The sequence below is a fragment of the Rattus norvegicus genome, chromosome 2 (genome assembly GCF_021556685.1).
Source record: "Rattus norvegicus strain SHRSP/BbbUtx chromosome 2, alternate assembly SHRSP_T2T, whole genome shotgun sequence".
Taxonomy (NCBI): domain Eukaryota; kingdom Metazoa; phylum Chordata; class Mammalia; order Rodentia; family Muridae; genus Rattus; species Rattus norvegicus.
The window spans coordinates 151,534,819-151,558,822 of record NC_141535.1 but is presented as its reverse complement, the minus strand read 5'-3'; the positions used below and the strand labels follow the sequence as shown (position 1 = coordinate 151,558,822).

The 24,004-nt window shown below is 42.3% G+C and overlaps 2 long non-coding RNA genes across 5 annotated transcripts in view; one reads left to right on the top strand and one right to left on the bottom strand.

Moving 5' to 3' along the window:
* The window catches only part of LOC147996287 (uncharacterized), a 37,746-nt gene extending 28,470 nt beyond the window's left edge, over positions 1-9,276 (bottom strand). The window contains exons 1-2 of one of the 3 annotated variants that reach the window (XR_015675327.1): positions 9,194-9,276; positions 5,985-6,122 (exon numbers count right to left, since the gene is read on the bottom strand). This is a non-coding gene — a long non-coding RNA (uncharacterized LOC147996287). Of the gene's footprint in view, positions 1-5,984; positions 6,154-9,193 lie in introns of those variants that run through there. The other 2 variants (XR_015675341.1, XR_015675342.1) reach the window with 2 other exon arrangements.
* Positions 1,554-23,598, top strand: LOC147996286 (uncharacterized). Of its 2 annotated transcripts, XR_015675343.1 has the most exons (4): positions 1,554-1,683; positions 5,509-5,632; positions 10,390-10,526; positions 20,277-23,554. It is a non-coding gene; the product is annotated as an uncharacterized LOC147996286 (long non-coding RNA). The 2 variants fall into 2 exon arrangements; XR_015675344.1 differs by lacking the exon at positions 10,390-10,526 and having other exon boundaries at positions 20,277-23,598.
* The last annotated feature ends 406 nt before the right edge of the window (positions 23,599-24,004 follow it).

Genomic DNA, 24,004 nt, shown 5'->3' with positions numbered 1-24,004 from the left:
TCCCCGGACAAGTCAGCGAAGTCCACTTTCATCACCCATTAAACAACAGTGTCCAGCTGGTGGCGGGGCTGAAGAGGACGGACAGTGTCTGGGTGAGCAATGATGAGCCCAGAAGTAGGTTCTCAGTAGAGGTTGATCCCCTCTCTCCTTTCACCTTAGTGGCTTGTAGTAATAAGCCATGGTCCATTACAACTTCCTTGTGATCTTAATTCTGGCCCCAGCCACTACATAGCTTTACTTAAAATGCAGAAGTAGAAACCAAGAGGTTCAACTTTAAGGTCACTCTTCTGAGTCTTTCCGTGAACAGGCAGAGAAAGCTTGAATAATGTCTACGAATGTCTGAGTCTTCTCAACAGCCTCTGCCAGGGGACAACACTCTTTATAGGTCTGGTTAATTTCCTCGGCATTGCTGTGCTGCTAATAACCTCAGAGTTTAAATTCTAAAATATTCATTAAGAACAGAGAAATTGCCTATCAATTACTTGCGAGATTGCCCCGCTGCCTACAGTTCGGAGATTTCTCACAGAGCCACTGACACTTACTTCGTATACCCTACTAATTCAGAGGTAGATATGAAGCCCTTGCTGAGGAGCCAGCAGAGTGGACACTGAAATGGCCATGGTAATCGAGAGTGATGGGACGCAGTCCCTGCACGAACGCTCGAATAGACCAAGGTTATCCAGCTCTTCCCACTAGCAGAGAGGTGACTCTGCTACTGTACTACATTCCCAAGAGGCCTTCTACTCAGACAAAAAGGCAGTGTGCTAACAATTCCGGAACCATCTAAAAATAAGAACTAAAGGAGATCTTTTCCAAGAAAGCTTTCTCTTATGGAAGAATGAGACTCACCTTTGAGTTGAATATTTCAGATTACAAAATAATAGAGGCCTGAATTGCAATATGTTAGCTTCCCATGGAATGAGAAACCCTCCACCTTACTAGAGATGCGAGTGCATCTCAGCATCTGTACTTTCATTGCTTTTCCCTACGAATATTTATCTTGGAGCGCTTACCCATTCTGCATGTGCACAGCATTGTTTCCACTGCTAGTGTTCTTTGTTTATGTGTGTGATGTGTATGTGTGTGTATCACACCCACACACACACACACACCACACACACACATATATACACACACGCACATGCACATCACACACACACATACACACACAAACACACACGCACATACACACATCACACACACATACACATCACACATCTCACACACACACATACACATCACACATCACACACACACACACACACACACACACACACACACACACACACACACACACACATATACACATGCACATGCCTGAGGCCAGAGATCAGGTTCAGTGTCTTCCTCGGTTTCTGTCCACCTGATATTTTTGAGACAGGACCTTTCACTGAACTTGGAACTGTTGTGGTTTGCCCTGAAGTTATCTGTATTTGATGCTAATTCCACTGCCCCAAGGATAGCTGCTTAGTCACATACTCAGGACTCAGGTGACTTCACCAGAACCTTTTCCCCATTGAATTTGTAAAGTACAGGTGAGAGGCAGGTAGAGGATAGAAGGAGGCCTGTCATTGGAGGAGAAGGAAGGATGGGTGGGAGAGAAGTTTGAAGGAAGAGGAGGAGACTAGATGAGAGAGGAAGAGACGGAGAGAGCAGAGAAGCCGTGGCAGGACAAGATGGCAGGTGATGTTAAGATTCTGCTCTGTGTATTTACAAGTTGTTATTAATGTTCTCAAGGGATGGATGGTACCGGGCTTTGTATGTTTAAGTGGGCAATTATATCTTATCAATTGGATCTAAGATTATTGTGTTGTGTGTTCTTTTATGTGAGGGTTTGAGTGTAGGAAAGTGTGCGGCTGGGCTGTGTTTCCACCAAGATATCTAGCAGATATCTTGGGGCACCGAGGTGTAGACCCAGCGGGGTAAAAGACCAACCATACTTTTTTATTTTTATATTTTTACAACAACATGGAACTCATCCATCAGTTTAGTTACACTGCTGACTGACCCACAACACAGGGGACTACCTGTCTCCAGGACCCTAGCACCTGTCTTTTTAACACAAGTTATAGGACACTGAACTGGGGTTTTCATACTTGTGTGGTAGGTACTTTATAAACTGAGCCCTTTCCCTTCAAATTAAAGAGTCTCTGTAGTTCTGGGCTTTTCGGGGGTTAGTTTTTTTCTTTTATACAAATTTTATCATATATATATACATACATATACATATATATACATATATATATATTATGTGTATTGTGTGTATACCACATGTGTGCCTGGTACCCATGCAAGTCAGAAGAGGGCATCAGATCCCCTGGAACTGGAGTTACAGATAGTTGTGAACTACCATGTGGGTGCTGGGAACTCGGTCCTCTGTAAGGGTAGTCAGTGGTCTTAATTGCTGAGCTATGTCTGGAACCCAATTTTTGTCTCTGATGACATTACTAACTCGATGTTCCGTGCTGTCCATTTCTCCATTAATGTCCTTGATATGTTAGTCAATTGTTTTAAATTCCTTGTCTGGTTATTCCAACATCTAGGTCATATCTAAATCTGGCTTTGGCGGATACTTTCTATCTTCACAGTGTGTCTTTTCTTGCGTACACCTTGTAATCTCTGGCTAAACACCAGGTACCTGGTTGTACCTGTAACAGTTCTGAGGTAGAGCCGGCCTTCAGTGAGCGTTTCTACTAATCTGACTCACAGTAGAGCTTTGCTCAGAGCTTGTTGTACAAATTCCATTGATTCAGATATTCTAGTGCCCTGGTTTCTGAGTCCTCTTTTAGCTTTGGCTCTCTTTGCCCTTCACAAGTGTGTGGCTCTTACATTTCTTTCGTAACCCATTAAAGGATGGCTGTGAGGTAACAGAGTGTAGGGAAGGGGGAATCCTAGAGTTTTCTGACCCACCCTGAAGTGACCTGTATCCCAAGAGTTTGGCCTTCCAGCTCATCTACAGATAACAGCCAGTGACTTTGAAGATGATCAGATAGAAATTTCCCAAACTGAAACACAAAAGAATAAAGAACTAAAAACTCCAGAACATTTAAAAGATACAGATGGTATCAAAATGGATGAGGCATCTATAACTGGAACACTGGAAGAAAAGACAGAAAATTATGATCACCTATTTGAAATTGCTATTTTCACAGTAAGTGAGGTGTTATCTATTAGACATATAATTTTCAGCATAAAGCCAGTGGTGGCTTTAAAAAGAAGATCACCTTATGTGTGTATCAATTGTATGTATCTGATTGTGGAGTCTCTCATTCCTTTAGTTAGGAAAAGCTTAAAAGATGTTGGGCAGTGAAAGAGTTAAAGGATTATTTCAAGTCAGGGATGAGTAATCTTCCCAGAGTGTGGGGAGTTGAGAGTAAAAGATACAGGAAACAGCAATAATATAAGAATAAAACCACCTCCAGAAAGCAGGCAGATGGCGCGGAGTATTTTTTTACTATAAGATTTGTTTAATGCTGCACATTCCTACATGCCCTCATTAAATGGATATATATTTATCCCAGAGAACACAGTGTGACTGTTAATAGAACTATGACAGATAGTCTTATGTAGTATGAGTCACAGGAGTAGAAAATCATTCATTCACAAGGGTCTCATTCACCGAGAACCGAAACTTTCACAATGTGAGGTGTTTGTGGAATGACTGTGAGTACCACTAGGCCTTTTTTGTAAATTGATTTTTCCTAGCTGAGAATGTCCAGAAGTTGCCTATCAGTCATGTGCTGCTCTGTGACTCACCTAGCCTGACTTACAACATCTACCCAGCACAGTACTCAAGAAGCATTAAGTTCTTGAACATCTGTCATCAGGTCCAGAGGGTTTCAGGAACCCTTGAAACTACTAATGCAATGAACCCCAGCTTTCTGTTTAGCAAGTGGTAGCTTCCAAACAATTGATTAAGCTTCATTCCAAGCATACTTTGGCTTCATTAATTTCGAGCCTGCTTTCTTTCAACCATGTTTAGGAAGATGCTGTTCATTGGATCTTTTCCAAACACCCAATAGAATGACTTCGTGTACAGAAGTTTTAACTGCTGAGCATTAAAGGCTAGAGTCTAAACAGGAGCCCAGGATCTCACAAAGTCTTCTGTTTGCTTGCTGAAGGAACACAGCAGGGAATTTTCTATCTTAAGTGGCTAGGCACACCATGCTTCTGGAATGAGAAGTAAGCCCTAAAGTGTTCACAGCATGGCGCAACTGAATGGTTTCTATCTTCAAGAGATAAACTCGAGAAATTTTGTTTCCCTGGTTTCCAGAAACCTTTACAAGAAAACGTGATGAGGAGAAAAGGCAAGCCAGACAATTCTATAAGGCTTCTCAGGCCAAAGTCCCTTTCAGACATGAAACTGTTGGCAAGGTTCGCCTGTCATCTCACAAGGGAAGGAGACAGTGACAGCCAGAGTCCCTGAAGTGACAACAAAGGGTGGAAAAAGAAATCAGTGTGAAGTCAAATCTTACTTTCTGTCTCAAACTATGCAAGCAGCAGTCCACATAATTCTTGCCGCCACCCACCCCCAACCCTTTAAATACCCAAACTTTGATTTCCTTACCCGATCACGAAGAATCGAAGTGAATAACAGAAAACCTACAGTTCTGAGCATTTATTTTAAAGTACACATTGACTCACGTTATGGAGAGACAAAATAGCATCTGTAAACCTAATTTTAGGTTTTAAAAACATGTTTTAAGTTGTCTTTAATTCCACATAAATGTTAGGGGCTACTTATCTTTTAATACCTTGTAATATTAATTGGGTGGCAACCTTTGACCACTCTTGTGCTGATAAAAGAAGGTGAATTGTCTTACTCCAGAAAAAATAAACCCAAGACAGGCTTGCTAATCTCAGCACCATGGGGTCAGGGACACTTATTAGCCAGCACCTTTCATTTTCAGAAACCAGTTCAATGCCTTTTAGAGAAACTGCAGTGTCTACTCAGAACTGAAGTTCTCCTCTGGTGGAATCTCCTTCCAAGGGCACATAGGATTTTAGGTTATGGTTTCAAATGTGTCTGAGAACTGCTGTCCTCGCACGTTCGGTACTTGCTCTTCTATTGATCTCGCTCCTAAGAGAACCGAGGCCACCCTGATGTTGCCTGTGGTGAGCACGGATCCACGCAGAAGTGGTCCAATCCTTCCAGGCTCTGAGACACATTCATGTGCAGAGACCCCACTTTGCCTTTCAGTCTCAAGATCAGTTGGTTTATTGGGGTGGTGCTGACATAAAAAAAAAATGAAAGAGAACATCTGAATCTAACAGCTGCATAAAATTTGGACTCGTGTAAACTGGTCTGACATCACACATTGTGCATGTGAGTTCCATGAGTAGTCTGCATATGGAGCTAATACAGTAACATGCAGACAAAGTCCCTGTGGTTTACAGCATGATGAACTCCAGAACTGGGGGAATGAAGCCAGGAAGGTTACAGTACTTACTGAATGCAGCAGGCTTTGGATAATGCCTCATTCTCACTAAGCTACTTGGTTTCACTAGGGAGACACCAGACTCGGCATGACACCAGCAGTCAGCTTTATGCTGGGACTGTTGGTCCGCACGTGTCTGAAGAAGAGGGAGAGAGATCTTAGAGTTGCCTTCCTCCAATGGAAAATGCATTCGGGTGAGTAAAAGGGTTGAAGTAGAATTAAAGCCAGGCTTCTCCTCACAGACAGTGAGGAAAAATGCAGGTAGGAGAACACACTGTCTCAATGCAGAGTCCTGGCAAGATCCAGCACTCCTTAGCTGGGGGCTGGAGTTATGCCCAGCCACGGTAGCATTGACCAATCAATAACACTCCGCTGACCCACAGCTGTAAACAAGAGTCACACATGCTCTCTTTCTTCCCCTAAAGACAAGGACTACAAGCCTTCACAAATAGCTCTGCGCTGCTCTGTGACTATACATGTGGCCTAGAAAACAAAATATGTCCTTATTTAATTTTTTTCAAAGGAGAACCAAAGCCACTTAAATACCTCTGGGCCAATTAACCACAAACAGGAAGACAGCTTTTGGAAAGTAACCAGCAGCATCCTTCCCTCGGGCTTGAAGGGTCGGGTTGGGTCGCTTTCGCCACGATCACTGGCTCAGATCAAAGAGGACACGGCTGTGATCTAAATAAATTCATGTGATAGATTTACTTCAAGGTCAGTGAACTTTTACATCTCATAAGAGAATTATGACGTAGATCAATCACCTTAGATCACTGAGAGAATTTACCAGGAATTCAAGGCAGGAACCTGGAGGCAGGAATTGAAACAGAGGACATGAACTTCCCGGCTTGTTCTGCCTGTCTTTCGTGGCCTGCTTCCTTATACATAGCCCAGGGCGGCAATGCCTGCAGTGGGCGAGGCCCAACCATTGATCAAGAAAATGCCCCCAGGGGTTGGGGATTTAGCTCAGCGGTAGAGCGCTTGCCTAGAAAGCGCAAGGCCCTGGGTTCGGTCTCCAGCTCCGAAAAAAAGAAAAAAAAAAAAAAAAGAAAAAAAAAAAAAAAGAAAATGCCCCCAAAGATGGTGGAAATATTTTCTCAAAGTTCCCTCTTTCCATATGATTCTAGTTTACTCCAAGTTGACAAAAAAAAAAAATACAAAAACAAAAACAACTAACCAGCATAGTAGGAAAAGAAGAAAAATGTAAAGGAAACAGAAATAGGTAAATTCTCAGAGTATTACTGGAGGTTTTTTAGGGCAAAAGAATGGCCTACCCCACCAAGCTAGACTTGGGTACCCAAACTGATATGCTAATTAAAGAAGCAAGGAATGTGAAGGGAGAGAGAGTCACAGAAAAGGAGGCTTGTTCGATGAGACCACACCGGGAAAAGGAATAAATAAAAGGGGTCAGTGACCCCTGCTCCAGTTCATTTTGGGGATACTAGTGGGAAATTTAGGTTTAAATAGGGGGCAGAAGGGTATGCACAATTAAGCAGCTCGGTCGGGGTCTCATGTCACTTATCATTGACTCATCATGGTCTCAGTTAGATTTAACAAAAGTCCTGCAAGATACTCCAATAAATCATTAAACTATTATGTTTGAAAGAAAGTGACCCCCATAGGCCCATAGGGTATAGCACTATTAGGAGGTGTGGCCTCATTGTGTTGGAGTAGATGTGGCCTTGTTGAAGGAAATGTGTTGCTGTCAGGTGAGCTTGGAGGTCTCCTATGCCCACAGTATGCCCAGTGTGGCTTACAGTCTCTGCTGCCTGTGGATCAAGATGTAGCACTCTCAGCTCCTTCTCCAGCACTGTGTCTGCCTGCATGCTGCCATGCTTCCTGCCATGCCATGCTTCCCATCGTGATGATAATGGACTAAACCTCTGAACCTGTAAGCCAGCCTCAATTAAATATTGTCCTTTATAAGAGTTACGGTGGTCATGGTGTCTCCTCACAGCAATACAAACCCTAAGACAACTGCTAAGCTGCTAACCACAGAGGATGCAGCTTCACTTTAATGGGTAATTGTCCTAATTGTGGGGTCAAGGCATCTGTCCTGCCAGATTTTTGCTCTTCCTAAAATTTAGGGTGACTTAAGAGGGAAGTGAAGAATCACCACTTGTCTCTGTTTTCAGCCAAAGTACAGATTCAAAGCAAAAGCCAAGCCCAGGTTTTCTTTCTGCTTCCAGTTACACTATGGACCAAGTGAGGGGTCGGTGCTTTTTAGCAGAAGTGGTTTCTAAGTGTTTCAAGGACAGAAAAGTAATAAACAGTGCCCTGTACTATTCCTGAACAAAAGGCATTCAACACTACCTAGCTACCTTATTTTTACTCCCATAGAAACATATCTTCATATTTTTCTTAAAAGAAATCATTGGAAAAAATATAATATGCTATATTTGGTCTTTTGAAACAGTATCTCATGTAGCTCAGACTGACTTCCAACTCCATGTTTGAACTTCTGATCCTCCCATTGCTTCTTCCCAAATTCTGGGATCACGGGCCTGCACCTAGTTTTCATGTTGCTGGGAGGCAAGCCGAGGACCTTGTACACACTAGGTAAACACTCTCCCAAGTGAGTTACATCCTCGGTCCAGTTCATAAACACTTGGACTAAAATATGCCTTCTCCGTGAAAATGAAGACTATGTGAATCGAGATTTAAGTAGGACGGGTGAAAAATCTCCAGTACACTCAAAAGCTAGCTTTAAACTTCCAAGTTCTGATGAACCAATGGCTCTCTGCCATCAGGACAGTCTAGAACAGCAGTTCTCGACCTCAGGGTCCTGACCCCCCACAGGGGTCACATATCACATATTTACATTATGACTCATAACAGCATTTATAAATAGCAGTTATGAGGTAGCAGCGCCATAAATTAAATCAAGCACAGTAGGGTGGAAGGTCACTATGGCATGAGGAAGTATATTGAAGGGTCCCAGCATTAGGAAGGAGGAGAACGTTCTAGAGGTTATTTGTCAAAGAACAGGAAGGGTATGTATGAGAAATTCCCATCTTCTAATCTCCTGGACCCACTGTGGAGCTTAGAGCCACTGTTACTAAAGTCAGAGAGTCTATTTTGGAGCTCTAGGCAGGTTCTAGAACCTTCTCTAATTTCCTGAACTGGAATTAAGCAAACTACACAGTTTTAATGAACTATGTGGCCATATCTACCTGTGCCAGGCACACGGTAGCCCTGCTGCCCACTGTTAGGTTTCCACACACTAAGTATATTTCATGTTTTTTCCACATTCTTTTCCAAACAAGGCAGCCCTGCCAATTTGTCCACAGGGCATTTAATCTCTAAACATCCGTTTCGTTCCTTTTTGCTTGAAAATGCCCCTTGTCACGTTCTCACAGATTGAGCAAGAGCTCTCTTAATGCCTATTAAATGTAAAGAAAAGGAAAGGGGGGAAATCCTGTAAGCTAATCTATATCTTCTTTGGTGATTGCCATCCTATAAGGTTTTCCTTTCTGAACCAGGGAATATAAAATGTCACCATTCTTAGCTGAAGGGGAAGGGGAAAAACAGACACACACACATGCAGGTGGATGGTGTGAAATTTAAGCAGATTTAGGAAAGGACTAATCCGCTCGAGCTCTCCCGGAGATGTGTTTTGACAGTTCTCCAGCAACTTCCTGTTTTGGTTGGCGCACTCCATGTTAATGAACCGGGCAGCAAACTGTAGCCCAAAGCGCACGCGCCTCCCGACTCCCCCCACCCCCACGCTTCTAGTTCAGCCAGTTACTTACTGTTCTGTGGCTCAGTTTCTCCATCTGGCTCTCGGTGGCTGGGGACAATGACACCTAACTCAGTGGGTTACTATTGAGACACCGAAATAATTAATACAGATGTGATTTAGGGAACTGCTGAGGCATGCTACAGGGGGAACTTGTACAAACCATTTAATTCCTGTCTCACCTGTAAAGTGGGGCTCTGAGAGTCCCTCCCTTGTTAAGATGGTCAGAGTCCAATCCCTGTTAAGAAGGTCATTGGATACATTAGCATATGTAAATGCTTAGGATAATTCTTAGCTTTAAATGCTTTCAGTGGTTTCTATGGACCAGATAGTAAAATGCTGCTTATTTTCCAGGTGCTCTTCACTATACAGTAATATAAATACAGATATTCGACACTCGCCATTACTGAGTGCTTTATAAAAGCCCTGAGATCAATATTATATACAAATATAAACTAGGGGGGATGGTTATCAATTCTTCAGAAAGAAGGAGCAGGGTAGTGTTACAGCCCTTCTTCTAACAGCAAACACGATTGTCTTCAACACCATGCAGAATAGCAAAGAAATGTAACCCAGACATAAAGGAATATGTTAAACATGTCTGATTCCAGTACTTGTTCATTCTTGCCCTTGGTAGACAATTTTAGAATTACTAATAAGCATTTAGTATAATAACCAAGTCAATGAGATAATAATAACACAAAGCCAAAATCATTACTGTTATTACTTAAGAAATGACTGTGGGCTACATTTTGGTTCAAATATTTTTAAAGATTTATTTATTTATTTTAGGCATATGAGTACATTGTCACTGTCCCCAGACACACCAGAAGAGGGCATCAGATCCCATTACAGATGGTTGTGAGCCACCATGTGGTTGCTGGGAATTGAACTCAGGACCTCTGGAAGAACAGTCAGTGCTCTTAACCGCTGAGCCATCTCTCCAGCCCGCTCCTTGATTTAGATTTTTTTTTTAAAACAGTCTATTAATTGTTTTTCTTGTTTCTGCTTTAAGGCAGACTCTCACTATGCAGCCCAAATAGCTTTTAAATTGTAATTCTCCTACTTTAGACTTGTGTCTCATTCCCAACTTACTTAACTATTTATTGATTAAAACACAGATGAACTTGTGAATTTTAGTTTATTCTTTGGGATATAATATTATACTTTTATTATTTATTTTGTTGCTCAATTTCTGACTACTCGAAGCTTTTGGGTTGACATATCATGGTATTCTGCTGGCAACCTCGGATGAAGATGTAGAACCCTTAGCTTCTACTGCACCATGCCTGCCTGGATGCTGTCATGCTCCTGCCTCAATGATAATGGACTGAACCTCTGAACCTGTAAGCCAGCCCCAATTAAATGTTGTCCTTATAAGAGTTGCGATTGTCATGGTGTCTGTTCACAGCAGTAAAACCCTAACTAAGACACATATGAAATAAAACATTTTATAACATATTAATATTAATTTTTTAAGAATTTCTTTTACCTTGAAGAAAATTACCAGAAGATTTTCAGATTTATTTTTTAGTTCTACTATCTCAGTCTTAAAATCAGATAGGTCTCTTGCCTAGCAAGCACAAGGCCCTGGGTTCAGTCCTCAGCTCCAAGAAAAAAACAAAAAACAAAAAAAAAAAATCAGATAGGTCTCTAAAAATTCCTGGTTTCTTTAGTTAGTTAATAATATTTAGAAATAAACATACATGAGTGGGAATTAGATACATTCCTTTTCTCTCTAATCCCACTCAGTGGGGGGCTATGATAGGTGGATGATTGATAGATAGATTGAAAGGTTGGTGTGTCGATAGATAGTCATTTGTATACAACTATAAACATATCTTGCTATAACTATCTGAACATGTATCTTAGTCTATTCCTCTGTTACTACATCCCACAGATGGGGTGATCTATAATGAGCTCATGGTTTTATAGAGTCCAGAATCAAAGCCTTTACCCTGTGAGGGTCTTCTTGCTGCATTACAACTTGGCGGAAGAGAGAAAGGTTTATGTAGACAGGTCATGTGCCTCTGTGCATGTGTGCATATGTGTGTGTGTGTGTGTGTGTGTGTGTGTGCGTGTGTGTGTGCATGTATGTGTGTGTGCACACGCGTGATCACACACATGCACGTGCATGTACATTCTCAGGAACTCACTTCTGAGAGAACAAACCCATTCTTTCTTTTTTTTTTTTATTAACGAGTATTTCTTATTTACATTTCGAGTGTTATTCCCTTTCTGCGCAAATATCCCCCTAATCCCTCCCCTTCCCCTTCTTTATGGGTGTTCCCCTCCCCATCCTCCCCTCATTGCCGCCCTACCCCCAACAATCTAGTTCACTGGGGGTTCAGTCTTAGCAGGACCCAAGGCTTCCCCTTCCACTGGTGCTCTTACTAGGATATTCACTGCTACCTATGAGGTCAGAGTCCAGGGTCAGTCCATGTATAGTCTTTAGGTAGTGGCTTAGTCCCTGGAAGCTCTAGTTGCTTGGCATTGTTGTTCATAAGGGATCTCGAGCCCCTTCAAGCTCTTCCAGTTCTTTCTCTGATTCCTTCAACGGGGGTCCTATTCTCAGTTCAGTGGTTTGCTGCTGGCATTCGCCTCTGTGTTTGCTGTATTCTGGCTGTGTCTCTCAGGAGCGATCTACATCCGGCTCCTGTCGGCCTGCACTTCTTTGCTTCATCCATCTTGTCTAATTGGATGGCTGTATATGTATGGGCCACATGTGGGGCAGGCTCTGAATGGGTGTTCCTTCTGTGTCTGTTTTAATCTTTGCCTCTCTATTCCCTGCCAAGGGTATTCTTTTTCCTCATTTAAAGAAGGAGTGAAGCATTCACATTTTGATCATCCGTCTTGAGTTTCATTTGTTCTAGGCATCTAGGGTAATTCAAGCATTTGGGCTAATAGCCACTTATCAATGAGTGCATACCATGTGTGTTTTTCTGTGATTGGGTTAGCTCACTCAGGATGATATTTTCCAGTTCCAACCATTTGCCTACGAATTTCATAAAGTCATTGTTTTGTTTTTTTTTTTAAAGGTTTAATTTATTTTACATATATGAGTACACTGTAGCTGTCGTCGGACACACCAGAAGAGGGCATCAGGTCTCATTACAGATGGTTGTGAGCCACCATGTGGTTGCTGGGAATTGAACTCAGGACCTCTGGAAGAGCAGTCAGTGCTCTTAACCGCTGAGCCATCTCTCCAGCCCCGTCATTGTTTTTGATAGCTGAGTAATATTCCATTGTGTAGATGTACCACATTTTCTGTATCCATTCCTCTGTTGAAGGGCATCTGGGTTCTTTCCAGCTTCTGGCTATTATAAATAAGGCTGCGATGAACATAGTGGAGCACGTGCCTTTTTTATATGTTGGGGCATCTTTTGGGTATATGCCCAAGAGAGGTATAGCTGGATCCTCAGGCAGTTCAATGTCCAATTTTCTGAGGAACCTCCAGACTGATTTCCAGAATGGTTGTACCAGTCTGCAATCCCACCAACAATGGAGGAGTGTTCCTCTTTCTCCGCATCCTCGCCAGCATCTGCTGTCACCTGAGTTTTTGATCTTAGCCATTCTCACTGGTGTGAGGTGAAATCTCAGGGTTGTTTTGATTTGCATTTCCCTTATGTCTAAAGATGTTGAACATTTCTTTAGGTGTTTCCCAGCCATTCGGCATTCCTCAGCTGTGAATTCTTTGTTTAGCTCTGAACTCCATTTTTTAATAGGGTTATTTGTCTCCCTGCGGTCTAACTTCTTGAGTTCTTTGCATATTTTGGATATAAGGCCTCTATCTGTTGTAGGATTGGTAAAGATCTTTTCCCAATCTGTTGGTTGCCGTTTTGTCCTAACCACAGTGTCCTTTGCCTTACAGAAGCTTTGCAGTTTTATGAGATCCCATTTGTTGATTCTTGATCTTAGAGCATAAGCCATTGGTGTTTTGTTCAGGAAATTTTTTCCAGTGCCCATGTGTTCCAGATGCTTCCCTAGTTTTTCTTCTATTAGTTTGAGTGTATCTGGTTTGATGTGGAGGTCCTTGATCCACTTGGACTTAAGCTTTGTACAGGGTGATAAGCATGAATCGATCTGCATTTTTCTACATGTTGACCTCCAGTTGAACCAGCACCATTTGCTGAAAATGCTATTTTTTTTCCATTTGATGGCTTTGGCTCCTTTGTCAAAAATCAAGTGCCCATAGGTGTGTGGGTTCATTTCTGGGTCTTCAATTCTGTTCCATTGGTCTATCTGTCTGTCTGTGTACCAATACCATGCAGTTGAACAAACCCATTCTTGCAACCATGAATTAATCTATGAGTGAGAGCCAAACCTTTATTTCCTAATGATCTCTTAAAAGTACAGCGTCTTAACATTTGCAGTGTGTTCCAACACATGGACTTTGGATGGAACTTTCAAACTGCAGCAATCTCCATTTGAAATTTACTTTTAAAACTGAAAACATGAATCAATATTGATCCCTCTGAAGGGTTTCCCACAGGAGTCGTTCTAAGTTCCTCTGTTTTGTTTTAACCTCTTTTCCAACAGTGAGAAACCTAGCAGCTTTTATCTGTAATACAAACATACTTTTTTAAAAATTCAATCCAAGAGTAGAACTCATGCCAGAATTCCTAACCCTCCCCTTATGTGAAACAGCTCAAGTACAGTGTTTCTGCTCAGGACTTCAGTTTTACACTAAGTCAAGGCAACATTTTCTAAGTTGCCTTGGAAACTTTGGTTGGTTCCTTTCTTCTTGGTCTCTTTCTGTGCGGTTATAATTTTAATTGCTAGTATAGTAAAATGCAATTGTTACAATACAAATCCCAGACTTTTGCTCCATAAGTTAACCAGTAAACTGTCAATAGTTCGACCTCTAAGACAGTCCACTAGTAAACTTTTGTTATGGAGAGCTATCTTTTGCACTTTGTGGTGTTTAGAAGTAGCATGACTGATCTCTACCCATAAATCTTTATAACACCTCCTACCATCCCTGACCCCCAGTCAGAGCAACTCGAAGAGTTTTTCGATATTGTCAAATGTCTCCTAGTATCATGGTGGCTCTTATTCACAAACAGTGGCCTAACCAAGTCTGTGCATATCACATTCTCCTGTTTTAAGAAGCTTTTTGAGTCTAGTTTTACATTTAGCTTCAGGATCCAAGAGGAAACTTTTTTATTCTCCTTTTGAGACAGGATTTCCTGTAGCTTGGATAGCCTCAAACTCATTATGTAGCTGAGGACAACCTTAAACTTCTTATTCTCCTGCCTCTACTCTCCAGATTCTAAAATTATAAGTGTAAGCCACCATATCTGGCTTATGTAGTGCTTGGAACTAAACCCAGGACATGGTGTATGCTAGGCAAGCACTTGACCATCTGAGTCAGCACCACCCCCAGCTCCATCACAAATTTTGTAGTCAGTGTACAATATAAATTAGGTGTTTGCTTTTGGATTTGTTTTCTTTTGCATGTTGAATGCTATGGTCTGAATGTCTGTGACCAACCCAAAATCCAGATTTTGAAGTCCTAACCTGCAAGGTGATGGTTTTACAGGTAAGTATTGAGAATGATTAGGGCTCTCAATGGACCCTAGGTAATTTCTTGGTCTTCAGCCATGTAGTGAAAAGATGACTGTCAAAAACTGTCACCACATACTAAATCTGCCAGCACCTTGCTCTTCCCAGACTCCAGAACTGTGGCCAGTAAATGTCTGCTGTTTATAAGTCACCTGCTCTACGATACTTTATTAGAGCAGTACAGATGAGCAAAGACATGGGCATTCAGTTGTCCCACCAGCACTACCATGAACATTCAGTTAGCAAAAAACCAAAGCAATCACCCGAACACACAGACAAGCAAAAGAAACCTTTAAAAAAGCCAGTAATGTCTGCGTGGGTTTATTTTTGCTTTTCCTTTTCTGCTTTATTTTTAATCTATCCTTTATCTATTAATTGTAGCATTACAGTAATGCTTAAAATTGGGTAACATGTGGGACGGTTACTCATGTACTCAGTGGGTAAGAGTGCTTGCCGCTCTTTCAGAAGACTCAAGTTCAGTCCCCAGCACCAATATTCGGCAGCCATCACTTATAACTCTTTTTTTTTTTTTTTTTTTTTGGTTCGTTTTTTTTTTCCAGAGCTGGGGACCGAACCCAGGGTCTTGCACTTCCTAGGCAAGCGCTCTCCCACTGAGCTAAATCCCCAACCCCTCACTTATAACTCTTACTCCAGGGAATCCAGTGTCCTCTTCTGGCCCCCCAGGCCTATGCGTGTGCACACACACGCGTACACGCGTGCACACACACACACCACTAAATTTTTTTAAATGGGATAACATGAGTTTTTGAGTATTCCTTTTAGTAATGTAATATCCTTTACCTTTATAGATACAAATTTAAACCACCTATCCACAATAGCCATACAAGAAGCTGTTGAGCCTGGTCAGCTGAGTCCAATCCCTGGGATCCTCAGAGCAGACGGGGAGAATTGAATTCAGCAAACTGTCTTCTGACTTCCACATGTGCACCGTAGCACATGTCCGTCCCTCATACACACATATAGATAAATAGAGGAAGTGACAAAAATCTGCTGGAATTGTGCTTGAAATACCCCCGAATCGACACAGCAAACTCAGAAGAATTAAACAGTAACAATACGGAACCTTCTAGTCTACAGACACAGTATCTCTCTCTACTTGGTTGGCTCCTCTTAGGTTTTTTTCTGCAGCGTTCTGTACTTTTCAGGTCCCGGATGCCACATGAGCTTTCCCTAAGCCCCAAGGTGGAGGAGGGTGTGTGTGTGGGTGTGCGAGCATGTACCCGAACACTGTGTTAATGGTACTGTTTTTCAGACTTTGAATTCTAACTGTTCAGTGTTAGTGTATAGGAGTACCTTTGATTGGTGTGAATTGACTGTACCCTGAGACTTTATTAGACTTATTTATCAGTTCTTAGAGCTCTTGCGTAGGTTGCTTGGGATTACTTTATATAGATAGTTATGTTATTTATGATAGTTATGCTATTCGTGTGTAGAGACATTTATTCTATATTTTGTCCTATTATAATGACTTACTAGTATTTCCACGGTAATAGCAGAGCATATCCTTATAATAGTCACCACTTGGGAGAAAAAATGTTCAGTCCTTTAACACTGTTTCGTTTGAGCTCTATAAGCTTTTTTTTTTTTTCCCCGTAGGTCAGGTGATTTTTTTAAAAAAAAAATACAAATGCATATGAAATCTTGTCAAGTGCATTTTTTTTCTTTTTCTTTTTCTTTTTCTTCTTTTTTTTTTTTCTCAGAGCTGGGGACCGAACCCAGGGCCTTGCGCTTGCTAGGCAAGCGCTCTACCACTGAGCTAAATCCCCAACCCTTGTCAAGTGCATTTTATACACTTATTTTTATTATTACCATTACTGTAGCTTGAGATGGGGTCTTATGTAGCCCAGGCTGGCCTTGAACTCTGTGTTTGAGAGGGTTGCTTGGATCTTTCTACTACTGTGGTGCCCAGGCTGTTGTCTTTAATTGGCCAACATCCTGCTGTACTTCTGAAGTCGACCAGATTGCCCACTGCTTACATCAGTGCCATGTAGTCATGCTGTGTTATACTTTGCATATTTTATACACTCTGTTTTAACAAGGACTTTTTTCCTATCGATAGCCATGAGGGATATTTGTCTGTAGTTTTCTCTTCTTGTGTTTTTGTCTGGCTTTGCTTTAAAAACCAAATATTGGCGTCAGGAATCCCAGCATTCAGGAGGCAGCAAAAGAAGAATTGCAATTTGGGGGCCAGTGGAGGCTACCCCAATCCGAGGGTAGGGTGGGTTTAGGAGAGGACTGAAGGGGCTGAGCTTGAACTGCTACAATGAAGCAATCCCTCTGCCTTAGCCTTCCAGGTAGCTAGAATTGAACTTGTGTCACCCTATACTCACTTGCCCATCATTAAAATGAGGGCAACGCTAGTCTCAGAATGCACTGTGAAGCTTCCTTCTCTTCTATTTCTGAAACAATTGTGTTAGGTCATTTGGAGCATTTGTTATTAAATGTTTGGTAGAATTCAGAAGGTAAACCATTAACACTACTATATGCTGATGATCTTTTGTATTTTGTTTTTGTTTTTGTTTTGTTTCGCTTTCCTTGGTTTTTTTGTTTTTTGGTAGGGATCTTGTGTACCCTAGGCTGGCTTTGAACTCCTTGTGTAAATCCAAGAAGAACAAAGAAGACTCCTCCTGCCTCCACCTCCCATGTTTAGGACACATCCCCCACTGCACCTGGTTTTCTGAGGCTCTGGTGATTGATCATAGGACTTAAAACATGGTAGGCAAGCACCCCATCAACTGAGTTATACTCTCAGCCCCTGGAAGGCAGTTTTAAAGAGTAAATTAAATTTCTCTCATGAATGTAGGATTTTTCAGGTTATCTATCTGGTTGTTTTTGTTTTGTTTTGTGAGTTTCTATAATTTTAGTCTCTTAAAATGTCCATTTCTTCTAAGTTGTCAAATGTATAAGCATAGAGTCATTCACCATGCATCCATGTATCTGGTTAATGTCTGTGGATAATGAGATGATACTGTTTCCTTTATCTCTGATATTAATAATTATGACCTTTTTCCTTTTATTCTTGGTGAACTTGGTTAGAGGTATAACAATTTTTTTATCAATCTTGTTAATTTTTTTGTTTCAATGATTTTAAAATTTTTTCCATTTCATTGATATTTTAAAAATATTTGTTGTTCTTTCCATCAGCCTTTGTATAGCTTGGATGTACTTGGGGTTTGGTTTTGTTATTTTTCTATTCACCCAAAATGGAAGCTTGGGTCACTGTTTGAAAACCTTCTGACATCCTGGCATGCTAAATTCCTCTCTAAGCGCAACACTGCCTATGTTCCCCAAGTTTTGATACACTGTCTTTTATTTTCTTTTGACCAAAAGTATTTTGAAATATAGCGGTTTAATTTCTAAATAGTTGAATGGTTTTCCAAATAACTTCCTCCTTGTGGTTTCCCTTTAATTCTGGTACTAGAGAATATACCTTGTATGGCTTCTTCCCTTTCAAGTTTGTTGAAAATTATTTTGTACCCAGAACATGGTGTAATGTGATGTTTGTCCCTGTGCGTTTGAAGAAAGATCCTATTTTTCCAGTGGTTCTACAACTACCAGTCGATCAGCCACAGAGACTAACTTTGCGCCTCTCCTGTTGGTTGCTGGAACAGGAGTGCTGAGGAGTTAGGATAGTTTTCCAGCTTTGTCTCCCGTCCCACCTCTTCTTTTTTTTTTTTTTTTTTTTTTTTTTTTTTTTGTTCTTTTTTTTCCCGGAGCTGGGGACTGAACCCAGGGCCTTGCGCTTCCTAGGCAAGCGCTCTACCACTGAGCTAAATCCCCAACCCCTGTCCCACCTCTTCTTAGCACACATGAGGAAGCCTGGCTTCCGGGCTCTGCTTGCAACTTTACTGATTGTGGGTTTTCCTTCTTTGTTTCAGAACTGAACCCATCAGTATTATGGTTTTTAAATCCCTCCTAATATTCCTTGTTCTGTAGCCGTCCTGACCTTGCCTTGACTAGTTTTGAATATTACATTTTTTCTTCATCCTTTGACTGGTACCTTCTCAGTGAAAGGGAGTTTATTTCTTCCATCTGTCTTCTTTTTTCGCTTTGCTTCTATTGTTAAGTATTTTTTCTATAAGTTCCTTTTATAGTTTTTTTATTAAGTACTCCCTGTCTTTTGTGGTTGCTTTTTAAAATACCCTTCCCTAGGGTCAGTATACATTTTTAGCTAATGTTTATCTGCCTTGAAACATTATAGTACTTACTATTGGATAAGAACCCAGCCACAATAAATTCTTAAAAGTCCCCCCCCCCATTTTATCCTGAGATAGTCCATTTGGACAATAGAATGTCAGGTTTTGCCTTAGAATATGGTATTTTTTTTTCTCTGATTGCTTTCTCACTGCCATGGGTTTTAATGATTTTCAATACTATGCATAGGCATGTACTGTGGTTTGAATATACTCTCCCAAAATCTTGGAAACTTGAAACATGTTTCCCGAAATTCACATGTTAGTGGTATTCAGACGTAGCACCTTTGAGAAGTAATTAAGGCTAGGTAAGGTGGAGAATGCAAAGCCCCATTAAAGGCATTTATAAGGACCAGAAAAGAGGTCTGAAGTAGCATCCTTTCCCTGTCTCATCATGGGATAACTGCTGCCATGTTAAACATCACAAAGCACCACAGTCTTGAACTTCTTCAGATTAGTCAGGTAAATTTCCATTCTTCATAAATTACCCAGCCTCTGGTACTTTGTTATTGCAACAGACAAAGAAGTATGACTCTCTCTCTCTCTCTCTCTCTCTCTCTCTCTCTCTCTCTCTCTCTCTGTCTCTCTCTCTCTCTCTGTGTGTGTGTGTGTGTGTGTGTGTGTGCATTAAGTTACATGACAATCTCATTGTGATTTGTGAGATTCAAGTGCCTGGGAGGCTATGCTGTACCAGTCTTTTGTGTTTCAAACTCAGTAACTACTAATGATTATTTCCATGACTATGTCTATGTCATAGTAACCACTGAGTCATCTCTCTAGCTCTTCCACTTGTTTATTTATTATATGAGTACACTGACACACCAGAAGAGGACATCAGATCTCATTATAGATAGTTGTGAGCCACCATGTAGTTGCTGGGATTTGAACTCAGGACCTCTGGAAGAGCAGTCAGTGCTCTTAACTGCTGAGCCATCTCTCCAGCCCCTCCCCCTTGACCCTTAAATCTTCTTATCTCGCTGCTGAAATGACCTGCTTGGTCTTGGATATGACCTACATTTTACTCGAGCATATTTTATGAACTAGCTGTACTTAAAATTCTCTGCCATTTCAAATTAGTCTTGTAAGTCTAGTCTTCAACTCCTCACAGAAACATCTGTTGGAATTCTTTACAGTATTTAAAAAGAAAAAAATCCCAGTGAAAAATGAAAGTGCCTGAGTATGGGGTAGAAATCTTTTAAGACATATCGATGAGGGCATAAACTCCTCCCATCATCATTTTCCCAAGCCAGGGGCACTGTGGGCATGGGGAGAGCACATCGGGTATTGCTCCTGACCCTGTTGCTTTCTCATCCCCAGGAGTCCAGGCAGCAGAGCAGCCTCCATTGCTCCAGGTCCAAGCAGACAATCATCCATGAAGTCTTCAGAGCTCCTCCAGCACCAGGCTAGCCCATGACTCCAGACTTGAGAGTACTCTTTGGTGTGAGCCTGGACCCATGGACCACAGTTGCATGCCGACTTCCTAAGCCGCAGCACCAGGGAAGCCCCCCAGATCTAAAACGAGAGCTAGTCCTGCTCAGCAGACTGAGGGCTGAGAGGAGTCTGTACGGCCGCACAGACCCAGGCTCTGCGTGCAGGGCTTCCTCTTCACCAGTCTGACCTCAGGCTTAAGGCCAGTGCCCTAGATCTAGCGTCTGTGGCCGGCCTCCATGAAGACTTGTTTAGCTGCCTCTATGAGCACAGGTGACCCTGGCTGGATTCAGTGACCCTACCTGAGATGCCCTAGACACGGGCAACTTTTGGATGACTCCTCTAGACTGAGGCTCCAGACTGATTGGCTCCTACACACTAACGGCACAGGCCTGTTCCTGCAGACTCAAGCTCAAGGCCTATCTGGTGCCAGGCTGACCTCCATGTAGGCAAGGTTCAGGCAAGTTCCTAGGACCCGAGTACCATTATCAGTATTCACAGACCGAGGCTTCACAGCCTAAGCACGGCCTGTTACAGTGAGGGCCAGGCTCTAGGCCCCATCCCAGTCATTTAGCCCATATGCTCCACCCAGCCCAGGAGGGGAGCAGTCCCCACCCCCACCCTAGTCCCCTGTTTTTTCTTTACCCAGTAAATAGTGGTCAATATTTGTGTGAACAGGAAGATTCGTTTCAGCTGCCCCGAACAACGAAGTGAGGCAGAAGGCAGCTCTATTCCTTTATTTGTTCTCTTGTTCAATGAAATATCCTGAGCTGCTCTGGTAGGAGAGTCTGTCTCGAATCAAAAATGGTTTGCCCAAATCACAACAGGAAATGGCTCTTGTTACATCCCAGCTTGCGCTGGCTCCTATTGGGCAAGCAGAGCATCCTCTCTGTACTCCTTTAGTTACAGATCCAGCAGGTAGCCGTCCTAAGAGGTCCTGATACCTCACAGGTCTTTGTCTTTGGAATGTCTATTCTGAAAATTGTCTCAAGAAGGATGAGGTTTTTTTTTTTTTTTTTTTTTTTTTTTTTTGGTTTTGATTTTTTGTTTTTTGAAAGGAAAGGCACAGTAAGCTGGAGTCCTGTCTCTAAATGTAGCTAATTTCTATTTAATTGGCCAGTAACTGCATTTAAAATAAACACCAGTTGGTAATCAAAAACAGGAGGATAAAGGCTGAGCAATTGTGTAAGCAAGATAGAATTACTGAGCCAAAACAAAGTTGGAGGGAAGTGCAGAGACATACACTTCAGAGAAAACACCGGAGAGGAGGGACAGACCTCGGAAAGATGGGCAGTGGCTACTACTGTTGGAGGAATGGACCCTAATCACCAACTGATCTCCAGGAAAAAGCATTCATTCCTTTATTAAATAAACAACACCCATATAGGGCAGTTTTAAAACCATCAAGCAAAATGAGCTAGGCACACCCTGGTGTATCCCCAGTGACAGAGAGAGAGATTGCATGGAGGTCCAGAAAATTCTTTGCTCCCCACTTGCTAAGGGCTGGTTGCTGGGTGTATAGGCTTGTAGACAAGTGAGATTACTTCCCTCCAGGGCCAGAATATGCCATGGCAGAGCAGAGAGGGGTATGTTTGTCCTCTGTGCTCTATGTACCACCCAAGATGCACAAATGTGAGCACAGGCCCTTGCCTATGGCTGTTCTGTTTGGCATTGAGAGAAGGGGAGAGGAGAAAGGAAGGGAAGGGTGACAATGTCTTGGGAAGGACACGAGCAAGTTCTTCAACTCAAATCTCCATCATTTTAGGTTACACTCAAAACCCAGAACTTTGTCTGTCCTATCTCTAAAAGGCACACTGTTTGTTTCCTTCCTAATTAGCATAGTTTTCCCCCTTGGACACTAGGGTTAATTTTTCCCCCCACAGACAAAATTCACATCCCTGCTTCCTGTTTGGTTCATTTGGAAACAGTACTTATTCATCAAAGGGACTAAGCCCTGGGAGGTTGAATTCGAAGAGGGTCACAGTAAGTAGGTACTTCTCATCAAATCAGCTGCCCAGGGATGCTAAAGAGCTTTTTAAAAGGGGGAACTAATAAGGCCGTTCAGCATCTACTGGCTTCCAGAGCCTCAGCTAAATTAGTCCTAGCATACAATCACCCTGTAAGGTAAAATAATGATTCCTGGTATTTTGAAAGCAATCAGTGATCCACGAAGAGGGAGTTAATGTCCCCCAGAACCAAGATTAAAACCGACACATTGAGTGAGATTCCACTCCCTTCCTGTGATCGAAGGCCAGCTTGTTTGTTTCCAAGCAGGACCTTGGGTGAAGCACACTTGGTCTGAGAGTCCCGCAGCCACAGGAACGGCAGGTCCCACTCAGCTGAGTTTGCCAAGCGCAGTCTTTCTCTAAGGTGGAGGGAATGCAGGTTTGGCTGCTGAGGCTGTTGAGGTGTTTGCTAGTTACATATTCTTGTAAGTTGTCAGGAGTCAGCTTTGTCTACACCGCTTTTCCCTCACCGAACACACGCACACGCACACGCGAGCGCGCGCGCCCGAGAGAGAGAGAGAGAGAGAGAGAGAGAGAGAGAGAGAGAGAGAGAGAGAGCCATTCAAACCCCGTGAGGCCTGCCCTGGGCCACCCACACACTGGCACACTTGTGAACATGGAGGCCAGCTCACTCTACATTAGCTGTGGTGTGGATTCTGAGTCACATCGCACAGCCAGAGGAGCGAAAGACTAATTTACATAGACCCCAGTTCTCGAGTCCAAGCTGAAGATTGGTGTTAAGTTTTTCCTTTCAAGTGATTACTCGCCATACAACTGTGGGGAAAGCCTGGGCTATCACCAAGGAAAGCGACCTAATCTAGTGAGTTTGTAGTCCCTGGAAGAACATGGCTTCTTTCTGAGACCATCTCCCAGGAAAAGTAGATGGCTGTGGCCCCAGCCCCAACCCTATCTCATTCTATCCCACCCCTCCCCTCCTTCCTGAAATTTTAATTCAGAAAAGAAAGGAGCACCTCAGTTTCTGTGTATTGGGTGGGAAGTTGTAAAACAGAACACATTCAAAAACAAGGGTACACTGAGCCTGTCCATAGCGGGAACCATCAGCTACTGTGTTTGCTTACATACAGTAGTGTCCGGTCTCTTTTATCCCCCACAGGAAGTGCTTATTCATTCCATTAAAAATGACTGAGTGTTTTATTGACTAAAACCTGGGGGATGGAACTGTACGTAAACATATTTGGAAGGCCAATTTTAGCTGTGTTTATGTCTCGTGGATGGAATCCCTTTTAACGACATATTTTAGAGATGCAGAACAGCTCTGAAATTCAGACACTTGATGAACAACAACCGTAGAAGTGTCACAGCAACATTTGGACACTTTGAAGATGGTAGCAGGGACTTTAGTGGGGAGGCATGAGAGAAGAGATTTTTCCTAATTATGACATTTTAGTAGCTGGGTACAGACTTCAAAAGCCAGCACAGACAGAGTAAAATCATACTGTGGAGTTCCACCAGAAGGATTCAGCTGCCAGCCGTCACGATGTGGAGAGTTTGTCTTTTCATCTCCTAAGTAAAAATATCCCTCGATTCCCCCATTAGTAAGGGAGGGTGGGAACAGGCGTGAACACCGAGCATGCGCTCTGCAGGCGACTC